The sequence below is a fragment of the Phalaenopsis equestris genome, unplaced genomic scaffold, assembly GCF_001263595.1.
Source record: "Phalaenopsis equestris unplaced genomic scaffold, ASM126359v1 Scaffold000036, whole genome shotgun sequence".
NCBI classification, from domain to species: Eukaryota; Viridiplantae; Streptophyta; class Magnoliopsida; order Asparagales; family Orchidaceae; genus Phalaenopsis; species Phalaenopsis equestris.
Window position 1 is genome coordinate 1,957,646 of NW_018164478.1, and position 8,968 is coordinate 1,966,613.

An 8,968-nucleotide genomic window follows, 5' to 3' on the forward strand; every position below is an offset into this window, starting at 1 on the left:
CAAATATCCTAATATTTACGTGAGATCGACGATTGACTTTGGATTATTAGTAAATTAATAAAATTCGTGAAAGTGAGTTTTATTTTTAGTTTGGACGACCCAATATTAAGGTCTAAATTTTTGTTGAATATTTGGCATGATAATGGTGATTATTTTGTGTATTTGCGTTGAACGAAAGTCTAACACACTGCCAAGTATTTAAAGGGACGTATACAGGAGGAAACCTCGAATTTTAGGAGAAAAATCTTGAAAAGTGAAAAAATCATGGGGTACATCCCAATTGAGATAATCTACTATGAATGGTGAGAACACATTTCTACACTTCTCCTGAATTATATAAGATGGAGTTACAAAGATGATCATTGTAAATGTATAACAGTAGCTCATCGATAATCATTATAGTCTGAGGGGCCGTTTGTGACAGTTTATTTGGTGCGGTGGCGTTTTGAAAGCACACCTTGTCTGTTTGGGTAAACTGTGTTTTAGGAGTTTATGCGTTTTCAAAATGCTGAAAACAACGTTTTCTCACTGCACCAGTGGCAGCTTTCTAGCAGCGGTGTTGCTTTTCCAAAAAAAATAAAAAATTGTAATGGCTACCGCACCTAACTTATCAACAGATTATTTTTAATCAACTTATCAGCAGATTATTCAATAAGCTGCGGCTGCCCCAAACAGACCCTGACTGTAATGAATGTAGTTCTTGATGATAATAGGCTGCAAGGGTCGTCTTCGATTGATAAGGAGGCAGTAGTTTATCGTGAATATTATAGACGGTGGTCATAAAGTTAGTTTGTCATATAAGCTACAGTTGAAAGTCATGTATAATTGGCCAAGTGAAACGTAGATGGTTGTTTCAGAAGCATCGTTTGGCTACAAAGGAAGTAGTAGGAAGTTGCATGAGTTGTGAACCATGTAGGTTGCAGTAGTCACATGGGTTTGTAGTAGTGAGCTAAGATGACATTTGTTGGCTACAAGGGCTGGTTGGGAGCTGCACTTGCTGTGATTTTGTGAACCACGTAGGTCGTAGTTGGTCATGTATTTTATAGTAGTGAGTTGTGATGACGGTCGTAGGTCGCGGGGGCTTGAGTCGAGAGTTACACGAGTTATAACCATGTAGGTCGTAATGGTAAGCTGTTATGAAGTCCGTAAGCCATGGGGTCGAAGTCGAGAGCTGCATGAGTTGTAGATCACGTAAGTCGTAGTTGGTTTTGTAGGTCGTTGTGTTGAGCTATGATGACGTCTGAATGTAACAGGGGTAGAAGTCAGGTGCTGCACGAGTTTTGGACCTTGTACGTCATAGTGAGTCACGTAGATCAGATTGATGAGCTGTGATGGCATCTGTAAACCTGAGAGAGTTCGGAGTTGTATAAACTGCGGACCAAGCAGGACGTAATGGTGAGTTATGATGATGTCCGTAGATTGCAAGGCCCGGCGTCGGGAGCATGAATACCTTATTAAATCAAACTAGCAATTGATTGTTAATCAAATAAATGGAAAATTCAACGTGCACGACAATATCCTACAAAAATATTTATTAAAAGCTAAAATTGAGACTGAAAAACTCAAATGTTTCCTAATCGAGCACAACTCAAGCGAAGAAAACCAGGTCGTCGACTTTCTATATAAGGCTGAATATCAAAAATCTAAATGACACATTACTCTAGATCAACCTATTATTAAGGAGCTTAAAAGTAATAAACAAAAGTTGTAGTATTTTGCAAGTTAGATCGACCCTATAAAATATATATAACCACGGGTCAAATTCTACCAAGAGTAACAAATCCTCAAATGTTTTGATCAAAAGTAGCCCAATACTTCATTATGATAATGAACTGATCAAAAAGTCAGTAAGCACCATTTCATTAAGATGAGTTAAGGAGGATGAAATAGAAGTAATCCTCAAGCAAATTCACACAAATGAAATTGGAAGTCATTCAGGAAGAAAAACTCTTGGCCCAACTTAAGAAATGACTCGGAGAAGTTGATGCAAAGATGAGAACAATTTCAAAGGTTTGCTTTCATGCAATTACAAACTCCTCACAAGCATTAATCAATCACAAGTCATTGTTCTTGCCCGATCTAGAGGGTGGATCTCCTTAGGTTTTTTTTTGCACCGGGTAAATGATATTGAAAGTTTATTCTTGTGATTATCAATTACTTTTCCAAACAGGTTGAATCAAATCCACTACTAAATAGTCACTTTTGAAGTAGTTTACAATTTCATATGGACTGATATTGTCTGTCGATACGAACTACCACTTATGATTATCACTAGCAACGATAATCAATTTGCTAATAAAAAGTTAAGAGCTTTTGCAATAAGAAAGAAATACAACTCAAGTATACGTTCACCATCCGAAGACAAATGGACAAGTGAGCAGCTAATAAGTTGATCCTCAGCTTGCTAAAAAGAAGATAAATGGAGCAAAAGGACAGTGGGCTTCGCCCTCGACATTATGGGTACTACGAACTAAGCCCTCCACTTCTATTTGACACGCTACTTTAATCTTGTCACACGGGACTGAAGCAGTATTGCCAGTAGAGTACGACATAATACTCAACAGGTCCTAACCACCTCCAGCTTTGAGGAGTAAGAACTAAACGAATGGAGAGAGCTCAACAATGAGAGCCTGCATAACTCAGTGTAGCCCTTGGAAGAGCTTCACAATCAATTCAAGTTATGACAAGCGAAATTCAAAAGAAAGACCTCAAAACATTACAACTCGCAAGTCAATGAAGGTTAATTCAAAACAGAAAACTGTCTTAAAAAAGTTGACGTAAGAGTTTGAGCCTTCATGAATGAGCGCTTGCATCATCAAGAAACAAATTGGTTCAGGTGCATATAAACTAATTACATATCCTTGTTAGGAAATCCCCGAGATGTTGAGCAGGGATGGAGTTAAGACATTTTGGTGATGCGACCACACGTGTAAATAAATATCGATGTACACATAACAAAAAGGAAGCTAAGTACTTCAATGGCTTCCCATTACTCATCTCAAAGTGTGAACGCACAAAAATATTATATACCTTTTTAATTATCTTAAGGAATCAATTCTGAGTAAGTTATTATACCTTATAAAATAAAAAAGTTCTGTTAATACATAATCAACTATTTTCTCGAGAATGTTGGAGATCTTAAGCAACAAGAAAAATCAGGTGGTCATTTTGAACTATGAAACTGATATATTTGATGTATTTGTGTGTGTCACAATTAAATTATTGAGAATTTGATAAAAGTAAAAAACTAAGAGTTTGGGTTTTGCCGTGAGTTTTGATATTTGAATGAAATTTTGAAAAATGGATGAACGATGATGATTGATTTGTGAATAACAAGTCTCTGGTGGTCTGCACACATCCCTTTTTTTTGGGCAAGTAGAGCTTCTATCCTCTCGTGTTTTAAACCCATACATGAAAATGTATGTTTCACTTTTAAAAAGTTTTTTTTTTTTTTGTGATACTAAAATTTGTTTACTATTTGTGTAAATACGACAAATTAGGTGTGAGATTTATAAATAAATTAGAATTGTGTGCTACGAATGTGAATGCCCAAGATTAAAAATTTGATTGCCCTGCATGTAAATTTAAAATTTTAATTGTTACATATGTAAATATATAAGAATTGTATGGTATGCATGTAAATGTTCTTTTTTTTTTCCAGTTTGTTGGCGATCGGTCCCGGAACTCGGGCGCTTTTTGTTTTTCTTTTCGCTAGTAAACATCACCCGCCTCCACTAGCTCCGCTACCACGACCACGTCCGGAAACCACACGGTAAACAAATCAATTCTTCACCGCCATACTAGCTTTGCTTCGCCGTTGGCAGAAGCGTGGCATTAACCAGAAGCGAAGGACGACAGCACTGGGGTGGCATTGACGTTATTTATTATTTACCAACCGATTTATCAAAAGAAATCTGTCGCTATTAACGCATATGTCTGCGCCACTAGTGCAGTGCAACCAACCGCTTTTGGTTAGGTAATGCTCTTTTTTGGCTTTGAGCGTGACAAGCAAACAAGCAACCACTACATCCATCTTTGGGATAAAATGGACTACTGATGCAACCACACCATCATATAATAGACGATAATCTAATTAGATTGTCGTTTACACTTACGGTCGATGCACGTAATATTTGTTATAAAATTTAATGAACAGCAAGTATGGTTGAAGGCTGGTTGTTTGAATTAAAGGTCTTGAAAAAATGATTGATGCTCGATCATACATCCAATTAATTTTCACAAGTTTTAATTATAAATGAAAGTGCATGATTGTTTTACCTATGCCTCTTTTTTAATCCATTCAAGTTTTTTTTCTAATGTGGCTCAAGCTCTGTTTGGGACAAATAAAGCTGTTTGAAGAAGCTGTTGGGAAGCTGCTGTGAAATAAACTGTTTCTCAAAAAATTATAATGGTTATTATAAATTTATTTTATTTTCAAAAAATTTTACCGCAGCTTTCTGTCAGCATCACACATCAACAACTCGATTGAAAAAAATATATATCTTTCTACCACAAAAATTTCAAACAGTAATAAAACAATTCCCCAAACAGAACTGTGATAACTGTTTGAAAAGCAAAGTAGGCAAATATGGTATTCCAAACAGTTCCTCAGTCTAAGTTCTTTCATACCCTAGAAAAATTCAATCTCTTTCTCTCCTACCATTCTCATTCTAATATTATTTTTTAATGAGTTCATCAATTTTAAGAAAATTACAAACATTCAAACTTTTGCTGAAAATTCCATTTCCTTCCAAACTATTATGATTTATATATAATTTTAAATAACTCAATCCCCTAATCCAAGCTTCGATCATCTCGACACCACATCCAACAATTATGCAGCATAAAATGGCAAACAATGAAGTATAATGTACTTTTCTTATATTATAGCTTAGCATATCAAGAATTCAAGGTATAAACGTCTAAACTCTGCTATTCTAATTGAGTTTGCATTATTACATCGCAATAGGACACTAAGCAGACATTGAGAAAAATAAAAAGCAATAAAGGGGAATGATCACATAGTTAGGCCCTACTTTCACACAAGAAATGGGAAAAATACTTGAAATCAAGCTGGATCATTTGATATTCATTCATATAAAAAATACTTAGCAGACTATTAATTGTGGGCCGAATTAGACATCTCTTAGCCATCACTAGATGCCTGCCAATGACTAATACCTAATATCTATCAATTAATGGCAACTGATATCCAACTTTCCAATCTTTTAATTTCCATTGCTATTAGATAAGTGATCAAGATGACCAGCCACCAATACTTAAATACAATCTAGTGCATCTCAAGGCACCTAATTCTACATTCAAACACATTTAGTAAATTAAGTCTAGTATTATATTATTGCATTTCCTATTTTTGAGAAAAGCATCTTTTGTAGCATGCAGCGCACACAAATGGTATCAATTAGGCTAAGTCCATATGATTTTTTCTTTCCCAAAACTCTAAACCTAAAAGATAAATCTAATTTCTCTTTGAATGAATTTGGATGGACCCAATTTTAAATTAAGTCTAGTGTTATATTATTGAATTCTATATTTTTTGAGAAAAACAACTTTATATGTAACTAAAGAGCAAAATATTAATGATATTAATTAAACAATTTTAAATCAATTAGGCTGAAATTTTATACATTTCAGTTCACAAATATTATATCCACAAATAAAAAGGGCAAAATGTTTATTCAATAATTTCCACTCAAATTAAATCATTATTTATTAAATAATTATTCATATTCATGATTTTATGTTACAATTAATATCATTAAATTTTGCATGCTCTAAAAACATAGAATTATATGTAACTAAGACTTAATTTAGCAAAGAATGACCCAAAAATTCTGAAGTCAAAACAATACACATATCAAAAAAATTTGTTTCTTAGTTACACTTTCATTAAATTATTATTTAATATATATAATGCATGCTGGAAAATTCACGGCGGTAGAGTAACAGATTTTCATCTTAGCGTCATAGAAGAATCCAGCACACACTCAGATGGAAGAAGATAACCAGCAGAGATGCCATAAGTTTTTATGTGAAAAAATCGAAAATGAAAAAAAACCACGAGGTCTAACCTAATTGGAATATTACACTATGAGTTGATGATTACAGGTACAGCCCCTTGTCCCACATGTAATAAAGAGTTACACAGTGTCTCGAGTTATAAATTCGATTAGCAGAAGAGCTCATTTCCCCACAGTAGAGACTGATTAGGAGTGACTGTTGGAACTACAATGCATCTTCTTCGGGGTTTTCACGACATTTGAGATGATGTGTCGCTTTGTGGGTTGCTTTGTGATTCAGCGGCATCGATAGTTGCTTCATGTGGTGCTTCGTCGTAAAGAACAGGCAGTGGCTGATGATGGTCGAAAGTGGTCAGCGAGCGGCAATCAATGATGGTTGACGAATATAAAAGGAGGTGTTAGCTAGATCGTCGGTGCAAGACCTTGGGTTTCAGCTCCCTTTTCATCAGTTTTTGGCCTTCCACTTTTTTAGGATCTAGTCCCTTTCTCAAGAGTCTATTTATATAGTACAGACAACAAATAAGAAAATAATCTAAACCACTATGATCGGACGACCCGGAGAGAACCCCTTGATCAGATGACATTTGATAGACATTTGAGTGTTTTAGTGATGTTGGAATTGAACATTCTTGACTTCGTTAGATTTGTCTTATCGAGTTTATCGATTTAACTATAAGCTTGCTAGATTCGAAATCTGTTTTACCTTACAATAATGTACTAAAATCTTCTAAAAGTGGTTTCATGACTTAATAGGAGCTTAATTTGGCTCGGATTAAACAAATTTTTATATCGTTGGATTTGTCTCGTCGAGACAGTCAGTTTGATTATAAGTTTGTTGAAATCGGAGTTCTAAATGATTTTTAACTAAAATTTGAATGTTCCTTACTCAAAAGATTACCTTGTGATTCGTGACACGCCTTGAAATCCATGTCGAATGATAAAAAATTTGTTGATGTCGTATCAATTGTCCCTTTATTTTCGGGTGAGATAAACTTCGTCATACAAAAATATAAAAATCCGAAAAGTGCTCCATTTCCCTTCTATGTTGGTCCCCAGAATCGAATCTTGCTCTGTCATTTATTACACATTTTTCTCTTATTGTATGTTGGTGTGTCGGTCTGGGTTTTCATGTCTGTGGTGGGTCGAATCGTGTTGTTGTCCCATGACATTTCAGACATCCGTGGAATGCACGACGACAATGGATAAGAATGCATGGGCGCGATGGCGCTGGTGGAACGTGGGGGCGCCTCTAGATTGTGTGGGGGACCTGTGTGGCTCAATGGAGACGGTAGAGCACGAGGGCGCAATTAGATTGTGTGGGGGCACTATAGGATCGTGCGGGTTGAACGGTGCGGGTACGGCATGGATTGGGTGGCTTAGGTGCACTACGGATCACACGTCCGCACTATTGAATATGTGTCAGCGTGCGCAAATTGGGTGGCGGACATGAATCGCAAGCGGTAAACACTAATCGTGTGTTACGACCATTGGGTCCGTGTAGGTGTGCACAAATCGGCCTCGATCGAACGGTCTTGGCTGAATGGCAGGATTCGAGTTTGTTTTCTTGAAATTTTGTCCTTTTTTGGCCAAGTTTTTGCCTTTTTGAGCCTATAAATAGGTAAAGAAGAGAAAGGGGGTATAGTCCCCTAGATTGCTAGCAGGCGACCAACAAAATCTCCCAGAAGAAAAAAAGTTATCTTCAACTTGCATAGCAGCCGACCAACAAGACCTCTTTTCGCGTTGTTGTGAAGAGGAAAGATGTCCCTGACCTACCTAGTAGGTGATCAACGAGAACTTCTTTCGCATTGTTGTTGTGTTGTTATGAAGAAGAAATTCATCCATGACATACGCAGCAAAGAATCAACGAGATTTTCTTTTGTGTTGCTCTAAAAAAAAATTTGTCCCTGATCTGCATGACACGTGACCAATGGGATCTCCTTTCACATTATTGTGAAGAAGAATGTCGTCCCCGACCCGAGTAGCAAATGAGCAAAGTGGTCTTCTTTTGTGTTGTTGCGAAGAAGAAAGTCTTCACCAACCTGCATAGTAAATGATCGACACATCTTCGTTCGCGTTGTCGTAAGAAGAAAGTTAACTCAGACCTGCCTAGCAGACAATAAATGAGATCTTCTTTCACGTCTAAAGAAGAAAATCATCGCCAACCTATATGGCAGACAATGAACGAGATTTTCTTTTGCATTGCTATAAAAAAGAAAGTCATTTTTTATATGTGTAGCAAGAAATCAATGAGATGTTTTTTCATGTTGCTATGAAGATGAAAGTCATCCCTGACTTATATAGCAGACGATCAACGGAATCTTCTTTCGCATTGATATGAAGAAGAAATCATCTCTGACCTGAGTAGCAGGTGATCAACGGGATCTCTTTCTACATTATTGTGAAGAAGAAAGTCATCTTTGACCTGCGTAGTAGGCGATCAACTGGATCTTTTTCAACGTTGTTGTGAGGAAGAAATTTGTCTCGACCAGCGTCGCATGCGATCAACGGGATCTTCTTTTGTGTCATTGTTGTTTTTTCCAGAGATGGTTTTTTGTGTTGCTACGATGATTCCTAGAGGAGTTCTTCTCCTTAAAAATCGGCGAAAACATCAGAATTTTGAGGAGCCGATGTCAACATTATTTGAGAATGTGATGACTTTTTGTATTCTTTATATTAATGTGTGTTGGTATTCATAGCATTTCAATCGCCTGATGTGACCTTTGTACATGGTGATAATGTATTTGTTTGCGCGACTTTCTTTCACTCAATATTGTAGCATTGCATTTATATGTACATCTCTGAGCTTATTTGGTGTAGTTCTTTTTTTTAGTAATAAAATTAATTCCATACAACTTGTCCCCCAAGAGAGATAAAAAGTGTCAAAAGGCTTTAATCAAACATAGACCGATTAAAGTCCCCCCCCCCCT